The sequence below is a fragment of the Rhinichthys klamathensis genome, unplaced genomic scaffold (assembly GCF_029890125.1).
Source record: "Rhinichthys klamathensis goyatoka isolate OS25496 unplaced genomic scaffold, OSU_Roscu_1.1 h1tg000007l_1, whole genome shotgun sequence".
In the NCBI taxonomy this organism is placed as follows: Eukaryota; Metazoa; Chordata; class Actinopteri; order Cypriniformes; family Leuciscidae; genus Rhinichthys; species Rhinichthys klamathensis.
In genome coordinates this window covers 144142-164154 of record NW_026606560.1, presented here as the reverse complement: position 1 = coordinate 164154, position 20013 = coordinate 144142, and the positions used below count along the sequence as shown (strand labels likewise).

The window sequence follows — 20013 nt, the reverse complement described above, 5'->3', positions numbered from 1 at the left end:
AGAGGAAAAAAACTACATATTGCAGTATTTAAATAACATCTTTGCAGTTATTCTTGGCATAGGTTTTATAAATTAGTAAATGTGCAAGGTTTTGGTCCGGGTTAATAGGGGCGAGCACAAATCGGTATACGACTTTCTTTAGTCGAAACCGATTTTGGTTGGCAAATACATAATGTAAAATAAAGGTATTCAGTGTACTGTAGAACCCTTACAGTGACTATTCAAATAAATCTCTGTCAAATCATTATTTTATTTAATAATAAAGTTACCAATACCCTAAGCAGCACATGACTATGCAGTATTTTTTTTTAAAGTTGTGTTAAAGAGTTTAGTAAAACAAAATAACCCTAAACAGATAAGGACTTATCCACCCTTTAGGGAATTCCTTTTTTGTTTATGCAATGTTGTTTTTTTTCGATGGAAAAAGAGTGCTGAATGAATTCATCTTGAGCAGTAACAAAATATTGTGTTAAGAGCATAACTATTTAATGGATCCCACATGGGTAAACAAAAATGTGTTTTTATTGTATTTATTTATTCAGATGAAAAACATACTTAGGCTGATGGGATGCAGGTTGCTCAGCATAAACAGAAACCATCTAGTCCTCTAATCATGTCTTAGAAATACAGACAGACAAACAAATAGACAAAATGATGAGAGGTCAAAAGCAAGTTTGAAAATGGATCCAAAAACAAATTAAAAAACATATGCAAAGCAAAAAAAGTGTCTTGTCTTACAGAATGGATGTGTGCAGCTGTCTATGCAGAACTCCCTCATGTTATGCATGCTATTTCTGTCCTCCATTGATTTTTATTCATGTCATCAAGGTGAAAACAGGGGCAATTTAAAGGGATGGTTTACAAAAAAAGAAAGAAAAAAAAGAAAAGATATTTTGAAGAATGTTGATAACCAAACGGTTTTGGTTACCATTTACTTCCATTGTGAAAGTTATGAATTACAGGTTTAGAATTACATGAGGGCAAGCACATGATGACAGAAACAAAGTGAACTATTCCTTTAAGAGGAAGACTGTAAGTAAGTTTAAAAAATCATTAAAAAAATACTTCATGTTCATGTGAATATCTATTTATTTATGTAACGGTGGAATACGCTGGTTAATGAACCGCCAGCGGTCATTATTGTAAAGTAAAATAATGCAATATTGACTGGTTGACTTTATATTAGCCCTCATACCAAACTATGGCAGGTAGATTTAGTGTGCGAGTCACCATGGAGAGATGCTTTGGGCCGCACACACAGGGGTGACAGTGGGATAATGAACGTGTGTGAGAAATTGAGCTGTCACTCTGCTGAGATAAAGACGCTCTCAGGAAATGTGACCTGATGTCAACAGATGAAGAGAGGTGTATACTGTATGTGTGAGGGCAAACTCATATGTTGTTTGGGCCATTTTTCCATCCCTCCTGCTTGATTTACTTCTTGACATGATACTGCTATTTTCGGGCCATTCCCCAATAACTTACTGTCACTCTTTCCCTTGTGCTGGAAATGTCTATCTCTGTGCTCTATCTTCTCCTCTCAAACCCTTACAGTCTGTCCATTACTTACATTCACAATTTCACTTTGGGAATACAAACTGAAAATTAAATAGTATAAGGGATAGTTCACCCAAAAATGATATTTTGAGAAATGGCTCAGGTTTGTGTGTGTGTGTGTGTGTGTGTGCGTGCGTGCGTGCGTGCGTGCGTGCGTGTGTGTGTGTGCTCTTGTTTTTATTACATTGTGAGGACCAAATGTCCCCACAAGAATAGTAAAACGTGAAATCACCTACATTGTGAGGACTAGCCAATGGTCCCCACAAGGGACATTGATTAATGAACATACTCATAGCTAGAAAGCTAGTCTGCTGCTCATGTATGTAAAGAGATGTAAAGAGTAAAGAATGCCCCCTTTACTGCTGTCATTGTATCATCCTACCTTTCCCCAATAGAAACATGAACTTATACATACACACACACACACACACACAAACAAGCAGCTGCATATATATATATAAATACAAACAGACAGACTTTAGCAAAAAATGCTGACAGGAGTGCACATACACTCATAAAAAAAAAAAAAATTTATGACAATGTCGTTTTTGAAATGCTTCATTCAGCACTTTGATGGCAGTTTTAAAAAATACAACAGTTCAAAAAAATATGCCTACAGAATGCAAAACAATGATTCGGTTAAAGGCCAATACTGTATATGCTCTATTTAATAGGCTGTCTAATCGATTGGGAACTTGTACGCACTTTCATGCTGCTTTTCTGACTTGCAAATTTGCTGTCAACAGAATCAATCTTAAAACGATGCATGCTCTCCTGTTTGCTTTTCGCAATTATGAGAGAGAGAAAGAGTGAAAGAGAAAGTGAATTGATTTTTCACTCTTTGCAAGTGGGGGTCATTTATCTCATTTTGGTGGTTGCCAGTGGACGTTTGCACTGCTAGTGGCACAGTATGTAAAAGATCGAAGTGTCTGACAAAAGCATACATGTAAATCCTTACTTTTTACTTCTACCAGAGCAACAACAGCATGTACCTGATATACAATCTACACACAGGGGTTTCAACACAAATAATTAAATTCCTAATAAAACATGCATTAGATGTGAATGCTTAAATCTTTAATATGGTAGATCTTGCCACTCAGGTTAGATGTATTATTATGGGTGGTCACAAAGAGAGTACAGCTTGCTTTTTACCTTCTAGTATTGTGGGAAATAAGAACCTGGTTACATTTCAGTAGCCAGTACACAAGACCTCTCGGGGGACCTCAAATATTTTAATGGTGAGAGCTCCAGCTTGATGTTTTCTTCTTTTGCAAAGACAATTTAATAATAAACCCGAAAAGGTTTTTCCTGCCTACAGAGGTTTGCTAAAGTTTTCTAATTAATTAAAGCATATAGCGCCTCCAACACTTTTCTGACACAAATTGCTCACGAGTTCTTGGGAAAGTGCAATGACTATTTGTATATAAATATGCTTCTAGACATATTTTAATGTTACTTCTTGAAAAATGAGGTTTGGAATTTCAACAGATTTCAAAGTTGGAACGGCAACTTTCCCTCTTAGACCCACAGCTCACAGGCTTTGGCTTCGTCCTACTCGAGCAGACAAGCAGCATTGTGTTGTTCTTTGATCTGCCTACTTCATCTTTCTCCTTTTTTTCTTTCTTTCCCTCTTATTTCCATCTTGGCTATCCTCATTTTTCCAAAGGCTGGAAGCTTCCAGAAGTGAATCTCTCAGATCAGAGGCATGAGAGTGTTTAAGAAGTTACAGATTGGAAAAACAGATCCCGATTTTAAAGGAATCTTCTCCCACACCTGGCACCATTTCACTTACAACTTGAACTTGAAGTGCCCTCTGTTATCAGTAACTGGCATGTGCTGTGCTGGCTTTTTTTTTTTTTTTTTTTTTTTGAGGATATCTGAAAATGTGATAACATGCTTGCTGGAAAAGGGTCTTGATAATTCATGCATTGAACATATCTAAGAAAATATTTGACATTTTGACATGGAAGTGCCATTGATTTAGCTATTTATTGCTTCAAGAAATCACATATCGCTACTGATTCTGCTTATGGATCAGTCCCCTATAGACATACAGTATATCATATGCAAGATATTATGTTATTAAGAGAAGCTGTTTTGTAAGCAATCACTACTGCTTTCCAAATTAGCATTTAATGGAAAACACTGTTCGTCCTGTTATAGCTCCTGAGGATAGATACAAAAAGAAAGTAGGAGGAAGAAGAAAAAAAAGAAAGGCCATTTGAAATGCAAAACTTCTCCAGCTTCTTCTAAGCGGAAATAACACAGTACAGAGTTCCCAAGGTCACATTCGTGTAGTCCAGCTCGTCTCTAAGGAACTGTGGGCAAGGCTCCTATTCCATTTCCGCTGATGGTGAAACATCTCATCATTACGTCTCTGAAGGACAAAATAAGAACCACTGAGGACAATCCCATCTAAGCCAACACTGAACTGTGTCTTTTAAGACTATAAGGATGAACCTGCACAGCAGATGTCATGTAAAATGGCATACAGTAAACATACAGGCACTCTGTTGACTCTAAAAGGAATAAAAAATAACATTTGCTGAAACAATATCTAATGGCACCTTTTAAGGAAAACACAAAACAACGACTGAGATCTACAACAGGATAAAGCCTGTGATGATAGGCTATTCTTCGAAATATGACCAAAACATACTTGTACATACTTTTTTTTACTTTTTAATAAGGAGGACTGCGATTCTGCGGTACGGAATAGCAATAAAATCTATAGGGGATCATTTTTTTTCAAATGAAGAGTTGCTATTCTTTCTCAGCCACAAAGGAAAGCCTAAATGTTCACATGCTGTGTGAACCATAAATGCTTCATGTACTGACATTGTGGTTTTCTAATTGACACTGTTTTAACCAGCATGGATCAAGCCCTGGGAAAGCAGCTTGTTTCTAATTTCACAATTACACAATGCTTAAAATAGAAACTATCATCATGCTCCTAACCTGTAGGCGTAACACTGCCCTTTTTCTGAACTTACGGGGAATATTCTGAGTCATAAGTAGGTCAGAGGTCTGAAGTGCATTTACTTTATTATATTGAATTTACTTAGCTTAGACAGTGAGTGATCAGGACATTCAACAAGAACATTCTAAAACATCTGGAATAAATAAACATTAACAAATCAACAAGATGGTATTTTGAATCAATATGAACTTTTAATAACAATGATAAATGAGTTCTCTTTTAGTAAAACTGGTACAGCTAGTGCACAAACAAAGAGGAAATCCCTATATATCATAAAGGCATTTGGCTCTTTTAACTTAAAGGCTCCATTTTACTCATAACAATTTCTCCCATTCATTTTTTGCCTCTTATGCTTCCCCTTAACTATTAAAAAATTGATTCTATAATTAGCATAGAAAATGAGAATGAGAGAAATGATTGTGTCTATTTGTTCTCACACACAGATCATTTAAGACATCTCTTATTTGTGGTCTGGAGATCAGTTAGCAGTCATCTGCAACAGGAAGTATCTGGCACCCTGAGGATCTTCCATATTGAAAAGTCTGATACCTTTTCAAAAGGCCAAAGCAGAGCTAGAGGCAATGCAGCACATTGCATCTATATCTTTTTTTCTTTATCACTCTGTCTTTCGCTTGCTCTTAAATCCAGTGATGCCATCTTATTCTTATCAGAGCTGCTCTCTGAAGCAATTTCAGTTCCCCACTCATGTCGCTATCTGTTTTCTTACTGTTCTTTCCCTCTGTGTCAAATCCATTTTGATTCTCAAACCGTCTCAAGCTGTTGTTCTAGATAGCACAGGTTGGATGAGGGTTTTATTTCAGACAGGAAAGATTTGTAATCTAAATCGAGCAACTGGATGGTTGGAACAGCAGGAGAAAAGCAGTCAAAAGCAGGTGGCCAAATACTTTCTCTGTGGTGGTTACCAAAAACTCTGACTTATCTGAATGAAAAGCAGATTTGTTTTCCTAAATTATAGCTTGAATTCCTTTTCTACAAGATTTGTACTGTTAGATCGTGAGAAAGGGCACATATTGAATCTAAGATGTGTGAACTTCCTCCTTCGCAGCTCCTTGAAAAACAAAGCCAAAGAAATGTTTCTACACGTCAAAAATGAAGAGAATAAACACACGATTACGATGGTTTATGTTATGATTTTCATGCGATTTGGTGTATATTCATATGAATAAAGAATATTTACAGTACATGCTAAGCAGGTGTTGCGCTTAGCTCCATATAAAATAATATAACAAATTTCAACAACATTATCAACGCAATCAGAAGTTATTACAAACACTCATTGGTGGTTTAAAGTGAGTTTTAAATAAAAGCGTAATATTAATATTTTAAATTGTGTTATGTCGCTTGATGCTAATTGTAGCTCTAATGCACCTGTCACGGCAGGAACGATATCTATTTCACGATTGCTTTTAACCCAGTGTTTTTTACAGTGTAATGCACATGCAGCCGTTTGTGTCACCAATAGTGATCAAACAACAAAAGAGAAAGAGAAAATGACTTGTAGCTTTAACAAAGATAAATTGCATTACTTAATTAATTGTATTAGTTATATTTCATTTATACAGTGAAGACTGTTATTTTACATTTGAGTATTCCATTTCTGTACCTGAATACTGTTAGATTTACCTGAAAAACATAAAGCAAAAATATTAGATGAAAAACTTAAAACTTAAATAAAAATATTGCCTAGTAGAAATAAAATAAGTGCAAGAACATTCCTAAAACTGAAATAGAAAAAAATAATAATAAAAATTACAAAAGCAAAACTTGGATTAAAGTATAAATTAATATATAAAAATAAAAGTAATTCAAAATATGAATACATATTTTAATAGTATATAAATAATATTAAAACAGCTGAAAGCGGCAAAAGTCTGTTTGGAAAGCTGCAAACACAGATAGAGTGATAGAAGTGTTCCAGTGATATAAAAGTGTTATATAAAATATTGGCAATCTTGGAACACCGCTGGTCCATTTCAAATTAGAGGACCAGAACTAACAATTCTTATAATCCCATTCAAATAAACAATACAAAAACACAGTATTTTAAATGAAATGAGAAAAGAAAGTGGAATCTGAAAACAAGTTTTAGGAAACAATAACAATCTCGAAATGAAACAATGCATTTTAAAAGATAAAGATTAGATGTGAGAACATCAACATGATCAGCTTTGGAAGTGTTGGTTCCATCTGCACAGCTGTAAATTATGACCATCCCTTAGGATTAGTGTCTAATCAGTTTCAGTGCAGCTTTCCTCTGCATTCATTTAGCAGGATGAAACCACTCTCAGTCAAGCTTTCTGCTTTGCGGAGCAATTTACATCTCTTTATTACAGTACTATCAATGCAAAATATCAGGCTGCAGAAACACAAGCTTTTTCAAGTACTGCTCAATGGGTGATGTTACACAAACAACAGTAATAGCGAAATGATGTTGTGGTGTCTGTCAGGAGTTATTAAGACAGGAGCAGAGAACTTCATCCATCTTGTTTACTCATCACTTCCGTTCTCCACACATTATGTCATAACACAACAGTCCAGACTTCCTCTTCAAAATAGCAGTCACAATACAATTGACTCACGAAGATGTACTACATACATATCATGTCATCGGATATGCAGGTTATAAGAATGAAAGTAAAACCAATGCTACAGTCCAAGGAAAGATGGGCATAAAGGTTGCTGTGGAAAATAAAATGGCTCTCATTTTGTCTCCTCTACTGCACATCTGTCACATCTGGCAAAGAGTTTGCTGCTGCTCTCGGTATGGGGATTATACTTAAACAGATCACTAGAATATAACCACCATAAAAGGTTTTCTCAAATTAAAAGAAACACTTTTGCTGCCTTTGATTGCTTTATTATCAAACATATTTCAGGTGTGTATTTACAAGGCTGGCACTGGACGTTACTTCTGGGTGCAATAATAATTAAGAAGTTGAAAAAATGTGAAGAATGGGGGAAAAAATGGCTAAGTCTGCTAAGGTAAACTAGGAAAATTGAGAAAAAACAGGATGTGGAGGGCAACATTTAAGATATTTTAACCAACTTCAAAGATGATGATGCCAATTTTTCTCAATCTTTTTTAATCTTGCCAACAGGTATGAATCACATATCGTCAAACAAGCTTTTAATTTATACCATGGATTATATAATGCATGTTATCAACTGATTTTACAGTTCCTCAGAATTAATTTCAGTGAAGCCAAGAGAAAACTATATGTTAAACAGCTAATTAAACAGTTCATCTTCTTATTTCAATTAATCATTGAAATGATAGAATTTTTGACATTTTACATTTACATTTAAGGCTTTTTCTGAATTGCCTGAAATGTAATGCAACTAAATCAATGTAAAAAAAAAAAAATCCAATTAAATTTACTGTTAAAAAAAGGTTACACTTTATTTCAGGGTGTCCTTGTTACAGTGTAATTATACATTTACTTACTGAGTAATATCAATTAACATGTACTTACTATAGGGTATGGGTTAAGGAATAGGGTTTGTTTAGGGCTAGATCTTTGTTATTATGCATAATTTACTGTTATTACTACAGTAAGTACAGGTAACATGTAACAAGGACACTGTAAAATAAAGTGTTAATATAAAAAATAAAAAACATTCAATGTTTACGGTATTACGATATGGCATTTTGATTGTATATTTTACAACTTATAACCATATATTGCATTAAGTTATATGTTAGTATTATACCAAGCTACCTAAACTACCAAAAATGTTGTTTTTTTATATACCTTAAAATGTATGATAACCACCATCATAATACAGCTGGAAAAACAGAAAGCCACATAACAAATTCATTGTAAGTGGGTCACAGGGTCATACACGCAAAGACAAAAAAAGACATCAGGGTAACATGCAATAAGCATTAACTGAATAACCCAAAACACCTTAATTTACATTACTAATAACAAAAAATAAAAATAACCAAGACTATTTTAATAAAATATAATCATATACTGTATGTGATGTGTCATGCAGGGATTTCTGGGAATGTCATTTTACTGTTGTTGTTTTTTGTAAATAAAAAATTTGACAGTATTTTACATTAAATGTAAAATAAACAAGTTGGTATCTTTATTGATCTAAAAAAAAAAGCCTTTGATACTATTAATCACTCAATCCTATTAAATAAGATGTAAAGATATGGAATTAGGGGGCTGGCTGGAGATTGGTTAAAAAGCTATTTAACAGGGAGGTTACAGTTTGTAAAAATTCGTCAGTATTTATCAGATACTCTTGGCATTGTTTGTGGTGTCCCCCAGGGGTCAGTATTGGGGCCAAAAATGTTTAATGTGTATATAAATTATATTTTTAATATATCCAAAGTACTGAAACTTATACTATTTGCAGACGACACGAATATATTCTACAGTAGTGACGATTATAATGAGCTCGTAAATACGGTAAACAGGGAACTAAATATAATAAAAAAGTGGATGGATACAAATAAATTATCCTTGAATATAAATAAAACTTGATGTTCGGTAATCGCAACAAAATGTCTAAACAGAGAATAAGTATTGATGGTACCCAAATTGAAATTGTGAGTGAGAATACATTTTTGGGAGTAAAAATTGACAGTAAATTGTCATGGAAACCCCATGTCAGACACATAAAATCAAAAATCTCCAAAAGCCTCTCAATTATAAATAAAGCAAAACTATACCTTGATGAGAATGCACTCCGTACTTTATACTGCACTGGTACTACCATACCTTATGTTTTGTGTTGAAGTGTGGGGAAATAATTACCAGAAGACAATAAATCCTCTGATCATATATTACAGAAAAGAGCTGTGAGGATCATTCATAAGGTTGGTTTTCTAGAACATACTCATAATCTGTTTACGCAGTCAAAGTTGCTAAAATTTGATGATCTTGTAAAATACAATACATCAATAGTCCTATATAAAGCATTTAACAACTTATTACCTCCTAACTTACAACGTTTTTTTCAAATTCCAGTGCGAGCTCATAACTTGAGAGGTTTTGGATATTTTTCATTACAAAGAGCCCAAACCACTCGTAAACATTATTGTGTGTCTGTATGCGGAGTGAAACTCTGGAACAAACTGGACTTGCAATGTCAAACTATTCATCAATTTAAACTGTTATATAAACATCGGGTCTGGTTAAAATACAGAGATGAGGATCTGTTTCCTAACCATCGTTGGTATTTTGTCCATTAACATCGTCGGTATATTGTCCATTACCATTGTTGGCATTGTTTATTCTTCTTAAATTGTTGGTACTGTTGTTATAATAAATACTTGTTACTTGTGGTAACGCCACCATGATACAACATTTGTAAACAATCCGTGAGCAAAGTAACAATGAAGCTCAATGTATTAATTACTAAATGGGGCACTGGGGTGGGATTAAATAAGTTGTCTTCTTCCCACTCCCTTTCAGGCAGATTTCGATCGTCATAGATTAATACTGTATGTTTGTTTTACACTATATGACTTAAGAATATTTTGTTTGCCTTGTACTTCTGTGCCATTGCCTGAAATAAATGAATAAATGAAATGAAATATAAACCATTCACAGTTGTTCACCATATGGTAAGGTAACTTATAGTTAACCAAATAAAATGTTCTTACTGTAGCTTTTAAAGATTTGATGAAAAGACACAAATCCAATATATTTTTGTTCTTTAACCATTTGTGTATGATACTGAATTGTGATATTATAAGCTGTCAACTTCACTTTTTCATGCCAATAACCCATTCCTCAATCAAAAATACAAGTACCTGTAGACATCAGAGACAATCAAAATAAGAAAAAGCTGTAAGATGCAACACAGCAATACAGCAACAGACTTTCATCGTGTATATTAATGTTCAACACCTCATGACTGACAAATCTACTATGTTGACAAGCAGCAAATTGTCTGACAAGAAGCTTTAAAGATCTGACAATATGAAAGCTCATAACATCTGTAACAAAACTTTAGTTTCTGGCTGTTGCAAGCATGCCAGCATTTTACTAGGTTACATACTCTCATAACAAAGACAGAGAAGCTTAGTGCCAGACAGGGCATTAATAAAAAAGGATTTACATAAAAACATATTTACATATGACCTACATCTCTGACACTACTACACCCCCAACAGTCTGGATACATTATTGGAGCACACTCCAATAAAGAAATAGTATGTCTCTAACAGGGCTGTTTCTACACACCACATTAGAATGTGCATACTAAAATCTCAGGATTTGTAAGATGGTTGTTCAATGTGTTCTTTATTATTTTTAACTCTGTATCTGAAAGCACTTCAGCTGACTGCTACTGTAAGAGCCATATTTCATACTTCAGAATATCTACTTTCATATTTAAATTGTAAATTTGTTATAATAATTACGGTGGAATTTATTTCTTTGGTTTATATTCTTACTGCTCATGTTCAGTGACATAATTTTTGTAGCACACGTGGAAAGTTATTGACGCATATGCAATAAGTTCAGACAAACAGTTTAAACAAGTTGTTAAAAGAAGGTTGTTGCACAAGAGGATTATGAAGACTGAATGAAATGCGATTCTTTGTTGACTTGGAAAATAAATAATGACAAAGAAAACTATGGACTGCTAGTCATGGATACAAGATCAGAAGATACGCGTCAAAACTTGTGGAATAACTAAAAGACAATAACATGTTCCGTACAGCAACATTAGCTCTCCTGGAGACTGCTGATGTCACTGCTGAGAGTGCAAGGAATGCAATATTTCACAGTATGGGACAGATTATATCTATAAAGACCTCTATATGCAGCCCAAGCTGTGCAAATGTGAACGAGAATGAAGGTGAGTGTAAAAAAAGATGATTTGATTCCATTAATAAATGTATAAATATGGTAAAACCCAACTCATGTAGCACTAACTGTGTCTTTCTAATCCAAAGTGTAAATCTTTATGACTACATAAATTGTTATGAAATGATCATGAAATATTTAGGAAGACTATGTTTTGACAGTTGCGCAAGTGTCTTTTTATTGCTTAAAACAGAAAAGAATTCAGACAAAAACATCCAAAAGCAGACGCGAACAGAAATTATTGCCTAAAGAGGTCAGAAGGTTTCAACTCCTCCATTCAGCATCCGTGTAGACCTCTTTTCCAAGCTTCTCTATCTGTAGATTCTCTACGGCCGAAGATGAGGAAAAATACAACATGCATTTGCTCTTCTGCAACATTGTATTTCTTGTATTAATTGTATGTCTAAATATTCAGTATTCATTATCAGTATTACCAATACAGTATAGGCAAAAAATACCCAGATGACACACTTCATCTGCTGAGTATCTGAAGTGTGTCACCAAAAGACAATCTGCTATCCCATGAGTCTATAGAAGCTGCGGAGCTGTCATACTTAAGAGGTTGAAAAAAAAAATGGTGGTATGGTAATTTAGTGCAACCCAAAGGGCCATGTGTCTTTCACTGGTCTAGGACACAATGAGAAGATAGTATGGTCCTGGATAGATCCCACAAATTGAACTGAACAATTGTTCAAGAGATCAACCACAAGAACATACTTAAAAACCAGCATTTTTCTTTGAACATTCACATGCACTCTTACACACAGCAGCACACGGCCCGGGTACTCATGCTCACGGTAGAACTGATTTACTGATATTGCACTTGATTCACTGATATGCAGCAAAGCTTATTTACATTCCTAACTCTCAATGCGACCCATTTTGTTCTGCCTTCACTGATAGACAGCAAGAGAAAATAGGATGACAGCTCACAGCTTAACATCCACAACCCCTCAATTACACAAACTCTCTCAGCTCTCAATACAGAGTCAGTCCACTTTAAACTACCGTTCAAAAGATTGGGGTGGTTTAAAAAATTGTTTTTTTAAAGCAAGACTGCATTTATTTGATTAAAATACAGTAAAATGTCATTTTATTCCTGTGATGGCAAAGCTGGATTATCAGCATCATTACTCCAGTCTTCAGTGTCACATGATCATTCAGAAATGATTCTAATATGCCGATTTTGTCCTCAAGAAAAAATCACTTATTTTTAATAATAATAATAGAGAAAAAAATATATATATACATATATATGGAACTCAAAATGTGCTTTGAAATATGTCAAAATACGTTCAAGTTGTTCTCTTGCGAGTATATTGGGAACAGGGACTGTCAAACAAAACAAAAAAACACCTTAAAAGCATAATAGAAATTCCAAGTCTTCTAAAGTCAAATGATAGCTTTGTGCGAGTAAAAGAATGAAAGTCCTCATTCCTTGAAAATCTTCCCTTGAAAATCTTGCTTGACAGCTGTGGTCACCATTCACTTTCATTGTATAGAAAGAAGTAAAAAGAAACTCTTACAGGTTTCAAAACTCATGTGGGAGAGTAAATGATGAAATTATTTTCATTTGTGGGTGAACTATACCTTTATAATGAGTTTTATGCTTAACAAAATCATAGACATAGGGCCTCTTTAAGGGTCAAAGTGTTTCTACCATCTACACTTTCACATCCACTGGACCCAGAGGGATTTCCTCACATGAAAACACAATAACAGTAAAAGTCCGGTCAGCTCTTGTGGTTCTTATACAAATCAAAGTTTCCATTGAGAATATGAGATCCATGGAGTAGCCAATATGCAACTACAATTCACAGAAGATTTTCCTTTGAGTAGCTCTTAGACAGATCTTTCTGTGTTCACATGGTCTCATACTACTTTTTATTTTATTGTATGCACATATGAGGAATACATTTAAAGGGCAGGAGCAGATTATATTAGCCATTGTTTCCATCTCCGTTCTATGAGAAATGTCCTTGAGCAGAAAACAATGGACAAGGAATCGCCCTCACTAAGCCTCACATGTGAAGCCCCAAGAGACCTAGCTATGCCAAATTCCATAACCTCCACAGAGAGCTTTCTCATGCCCAGCACCTCAGACATCCAAGAAACTAAGGAACGTACAATATTTTAGCGTAACAGCAATAGTCGAGAGACTTAAAACATATCAGATATATGTTTTATGCAATATGTCTCTCTGTTGTTTCCATTAAAGGCCTGTTTCAGAGATCAACCAGGCCATGGAATTACAGTCACTTGTGCAAGAAGCCCACATGACTGATCACAAGAGCATACACATGTCTGTTTATTTCTCTAATAAATGTCCACTGGCTTTACAAGATTTTACTTTAAGATGAGAATAATAAAATAAACAAATGCATACACGGATAAAAATCTATAAAACATACATATAAAAATCTATCATATAATTACTATTACTAAATAAATAAATAAACAAATAAATAAATACATGCATACATGATACGGATGGATGGATGGATGGATGGATAGATAGATAGATGGATAGATGGATGGATGCTTGGGCTGCAACAACACAGGGTCAGCAAAATCACATAGAAAGGCTCAGTATTTCTGAGTCTTAGAATGATGGTAAACTTGTAGAATATCTTTAGGGAGTCAGACCTCCTGGGTGGCCCTTAGGTCACATGTTTAATGTACCTCTGCATTCCTGAGAACATCAAACAGCCTAGGCTACCAAGAAGACATTACATGTGCAAAGAAAGGCAGTAAGCCAATTATACAATGACTTTCAAGGGGGGGTGACAATTTTAAAGGAATTTAATCTTTCTTCTTTAACTCTGGTAAACTATAAAAAATGTAAAGGCAATTTTTAGCGAGCAATCTTTCGAAGTCCCTGTTGCAACACAAATTGTAATTTGACACCATTAGCATAATTAGCTAAATATCTATTCTGTCTATTATGTTTGCAGAGTATGTAAGGCATATGGGCCCACCAGGACGCAGGGAGGGGAAATCACCACTTTGGAATTATTATTTTTTTTAATCTTACATAAACACCATAGTTTAACCATTGATAGTATCTTTTTTTTTTTTGCACTCCTGGCCATGTAAAGAATGAGGTTTGTCAAGATAGTCTATATAAGGGTGGTTATTGCAGCTCTGCGATGATAAATTATTCTGTTTGTGTGTTTAGAAGCATGTCGTGATGTTCAGCTGCGTTTGATATTTATTTGTTTTCAGTGCCTTCTGGAATGTAATTATTTAAAAAAAATTATCATTACTGTCAAAATGATTAAGATGACCGATCAAATCAAAGAAGTTGAGGCTTTACTGTTCACAGAAGCCGAACATGAATAAAATACAACTCGGGTTCCGAAAATATAAACTATTTTCACCATAACAAAACTTAAACCTTTAAAGACAGCCCTACTGTGAGCTATGAGGTTGTTAATTGATGGTATTAGCTTCTGTTGAAGCTGTGCCCGCATTGTTTCAACTTATTTTTAGAATAATGAGTTTAACATCAGAATTTGTAGTGAAAAATGACATTAACCATGATGCTGTTCAGAAAATTCAGAAAGTGGAGACAAGGAAAACATGCAAAAATAGCTCTATAGCCCCACCCACTCCCAAGAAGCACTGCGAATTACGTAATCTCTCTATGCTCTAAAAATACTTATTTGTATAGTAGGCCTAATATTTATATATAAATGCATATTTTGCAATAAACTTATAGATAGTATACAGTTTTAATTAACAAAATTATTCAAGCCCCATTGCAAATCAGGTTTATTGGTTTCCATGTGTTTTCCGCAAATTCAACTGAAAATGCAACTTTTAATGACTTTCGCAGTCTCAAAATTATTCAACCCCCTGAATAGAATCCCTCACAACAGCACAAATCTGCAAAACATGTGTTGTCTCACCTCATGCAACTAATCAAGGGATCATTAGTTGCACCAGGTGTGATTGAGCTAGAACACATAAAATATCTGAACTTGCTAGGTTTGTTGGTTTGTCACGTTTGACTGCATTTTAGAAATATGGCTAAGTCAAAAGAATGGTCCAAAAAGTCATCGCCCTTCACAAACAAAGAACAGGATACAAAAATGTAGCGAAGGCACTAAATGTACCTAGAGACACCATTGGAAGCATAGTTTGCGAGTTCAAAGTTAAAGGAACAGTGGTTACATTATCTGGACAGGGCAGAAAAAGGAAGCTATCATGGCTGCAACCAGATTTCTGAGAACGCAGGTTCAGAGAAACCCTTGAGTGACTGCAAAAGACCTGCAGCAAGACTTGGTGGCAACAGGCACTGAGGTTTCAGCTTGCACAGTAAGGCCAGAACTTCAAGACTACACCACTACTGACCCAAAAGAACAAGAACAAGAAATGTGCTCAAAATCATATAAATAAGCCACAGAAGATTCTGTTCTGTGGAGCTATGAGACAAAACTGGTCTCATCAGTTTTGGTCCTATGGATCAGCGGTATGTATGGAGGAAGAAGAATGAAGCATATGCTGAAAAGAACCCTCTGTCTACAGTTAAGCATGGTGGTGCTCGGTAGTGCTCTGGTGCTGCTTTGCATCCTCTGGCACTGGAAACCTGCAGCGTGTGGAAGGCAAGATAGATTCATTGAAGCATCATGAAATCCTAGGAGAAAACGTCATGCCATCAGTGAGGAAGCTGAAGCTTGTGTGTCATTGGACCTTCCAAGCAACAGGACAATGATCCCAAGCATACCTCAAATTCCACCAAGGCTTGGTTGCAGAAGAAGTCCTGGAAGATTCTACAGTGGCCATCACAGTCACCTTAATTGAACCCATAGAAATCTCTAGCGGGATTTGAAAAAGGGGGTTGCAGCACGCAAACCCAAGAATATTACTGAACTGGAGGCCATTGCTTATGAGGAATGGGCTAAGATTCCTCAGAAACGCTGCCAGAATCATAACATCAAAAGGGTGTTCTAAGTACTAAAGATGCTTGCCATGAAGGGGTTGAATAATTTTGAGACTGCAGAAGACATTAAAAGTGGCAAATATCAGTTGAATTTTGGGAAACCACTTGAAAATGTTATAGTGTTGAGCTATTTCAATTACTTTTGTTTAATTTGCTCATTGCAAACAGCTGAAAGTCTGTAAATTTGGCAAATAAACCTGATTTGCAATGGGGCTTGGATAACTGTATATATATATAAACATTTTTAAATGAGTACCTATTACAGGTTATTTCAGGTATTACAGGTCACGTGTTTTACTTTCATTTTCAAGGACATTTTTGCTTCTCTTAGTTGTTTCCTTCGTTTCATTTTCCCGCTCTCTGTTGGTTTGTTTTTTGATTATTTAGCACCTGTTCATCTTTATCCTTATGTATTTAAGTCCCTCAGTTCATTGTCCAGTATTGTTTGTGCATGGCACGCTGTTTCGTTGTGTTTTATCATTTTGGATTAGCTTCTGTGTTATTTAATAAAAATCTCCTACGTTTCTCTTCGTCAACCTTGTAGATAAATACATGGCAATTTCTTCCTCGTTTTTAATTCAATGCTGTCTGCAATGCTTCATGGGATTGGGATTTTGTCCCATTACTAAAGCCAATAATACACAGACTTGTAACTTTTTATTTTTGTCAGATTTTCAAAAACTTAAAATAAATCCTAGTTCTATTATCTTTTAAATTCTATATCTTTAATAAATGCAATAAAAAGCGCCCATCGGCAGTGTTGCTTTATGGTTACCTCATCTGAAGAACGCGGGCCTGTTCATTAGCGTCTACTCGGCTACAGGTCAAAACATCCACTGTGACTAACTTCTAATCTAACCTTAACCTTTATTTAAACTTTTGAAACCCCTGAAGACCCCCAAACCAGTTGTTTTGACTTCCTTTGTTGGGGTACATGGCCTTAATTAGAGGGATTTGCCCCCCACCCCGAACCCCCCATAATCTGCACCCTGTGCAAATGAAATGACCGTCTGTAGGCCTACTCTGTAATGAGATTATTTTTTGTTTTATTTTGTTCATATCAATAATAGTTTTGTTCCTGCATAAACTGATTGAGGGTGAATGTCAGGATAATTGGGACACTATCCCAGACATCATGACAGTGACAAATAAGCTAATTGTGCAGTTTAGAAAACGCACTGCTTAATAAAGCTACATGTGGTATGTACAAAATAATATGCACATTGACCAACCCATAGCATCTGAATAAAAAAAAACACTATCTCGGTTGCGACTGAAACTGGCAGAAAAGCGCACTCTGCCACAAATCCAACAGGGAACCTTTCTGCATGACAGCTAGGATCTCGCCTCGGGCATCGTAGGATATTAGAGATCTCTACCAGCTGAGCTCACCGTCAATTGGATGGCAAAATGAGCCAGCCTCCATCGCGAAATAACCAAGCCGCTATTGACTGCAGACGCGCGAGATCTAGCAGCCCAGCGTCACGAGCGCAGTGCTGCACTACGGCACAATCAAACGGTCTCGCATCTCTTCCAGATTGACACATAGTAACAGCCAGCTGGTCGACATTACGACAACCCAGCGGGGAGGTAAACTGAAACAGCACAGCCAAGCGCGACATGAGACTATTTGTGCAATGAGATGGGCTTCCCACATAGAGAGCATTAATAACGGCCAAATGACCAATGCTGTCAAGGTGGCCAGCTCACTATAAAAATAGCCAGGTCTGAAATGAAGGATCTAGTTTCTGGACAACCAATCTAAAAAATAAATCATTACTAGAAAAACAGCACATAATAAGGCTTCCTGAAATGCTCAATAAGAAATGAAAAGGGTGGATTTAAGGGAGGGTATGTGGGATCTACTGTATAGAGGTGTGCTGTATTTTCCAAAGGTAAACATGACAAAAGTTGAATAATGAAGCTGACAGAAGAGGAATGCATTATCTCACATCACTTACCTCAGTCTCTGGGGGACCCTTATGTTTTTCCTATAGGCACTGCAGAGGTAAGGCAGACCTTCAGGGAAATCCAGCACAAGGAGGAAGCAGCAAGCAGCTGCGACGGCGGTAGAGGCACTCCTCACTCCCCTACACACACACTCACAATCTGAGGCTGTGATACTGTTGTTATTGAGATTTGTGGAAGGGGACGGCAGAATGCTCTCATAACAAGCGCTATACTGTGAGCCTGGACACACCCCTCCCACAGAGCTCACCCAATAGCAGGGTCAGACACACATAAGCACACACACACACATCAGTAGCCCCCCCCCCCCCCCCCCCCCCCCCCCCCCCCATTCAGCTTCCCCATCACATTCAAATGCTATAGGATTAAAGTAAAAATATTAAACTGATGTTTAGCCATATTGCCTATATGCTGCTTGAGCTCTGCATCAAGAATTGACGTGTGTGTGTGTGTGTGTGTGTGTGTGTGTGTGTGTGTGTGTGTGTGTGTGTGTGTGTGTGTGTGTGTGTGTGTGTGTGTGTGTGTGTGTGTGTGTGTGATCCAGCCGGTGTGTATGGTGTGTGTGTCACTGACACTGAGGTAGTGTGGTAAAGTGATTTAAAAAACAGCACACCGCTCAGCTGGGGCTGAAAGAGTGCAGGACATGCCTCTCATTCTTTGAGCGCGCTGGTCTATTTCTCTGCGATTCCAGACTCAAAAGCTTCATCCCAGGGCTGTTTTGCCTCTGACAGTAACTGCATTCTACAAGGCTTCATGGTTAACACTGTAGGGGAATAAAAAGAGGTGCATTTCTTGTAAGCACATTATACATTTTAATACAAGAATTTATATTTGGCTAAAGGGTTGACCATAGTTGTCACACTCCAGTGGATATTTAATATGTAATAATACATATGCATTATATTAACACATAATATTAGTTATGTTTGTAAATTTAAATGGAAAAACAATTTACAGATTTTTTTTAAAGTAATTTACAAAAATATCAAACTATTGTTTTGGCCAAACAAATATTGTAAATATATAGTAAATTCATTTAATTAATTATAAATTACATATTACAATAATTATATAACATTTTATTATGATAAATAATAATAATTATTAGATTCATTTTAAGACATTTAATAATACATTGCATAAAACTGCAAGATAATGCATGTGACAACATCAACCTCGAATATTCTTGTCATAAAACAGTTCAACCACAATTGACATTTGCCTGAATGCATGCCAGTGTGGTTACTGATATATAATAGCCCTTTTGACAACTAGCCTCAGTCTCCTCAACATAAAGGTGCATTCACATGCACTAACACAAAAGAAAATAATGTTCTGTTTTTGTCTTCCTCATACATTTTCCTGACAAGGGATTTCTAAGTAAGCAGATGCTGCTGATGAGATTTGAATTGAATTAGCCTAGATGCCTCATATTATGTTGATTGGCAGGTGAAATTATGTTGTGTAAAGTTATATGCTCCATATAACACTATTCTACACAGCATTTTCTTGCATGCAGTGTTTATCATTTAATTTGTCACATCACATGTACTGCAAAACGATGATTAAAATAATGTAAAACCCAAATAAGTGCCCAATTACAGCATCTATAAATGCCTACACTTTTCCATGTAATTCTAAACCGTTCATTAAATTCATAATTATAATACAATTTCAATGGTTGTCAAAATAGGCTGAGTATGGGA

At 35.8% G+C, this 20013-nt stretch overlaps 1 protein-coding gene across 2 annotated transcripts in view; it reads right to left on the bottom strand.

Annotated features, from left to right (window-relative positions):
- kank4 (KN motif and ankyrin repeat domains 4) overlaps window positions 1-18526 on the bottom strand; it is a 64614-nt gene extending 46088 nt beyond the window's left edge. Inside the window, exon 1 of one of the 2 annotated variants that reach the window (XM_056259076.1) lies at window positions 18301-18526. The gene's annotated coding sequence lies outside the window, so the exon portion shown is untranslated. The remainder of the gene's footprint in view (window positions 1-18300) is intronic. The other variant, XM_056259061.1, reaches the window with a different exon arrangement.
- Between the last annotated feature and the right edge of the window lie 1487 nt (window positions 18527-20013).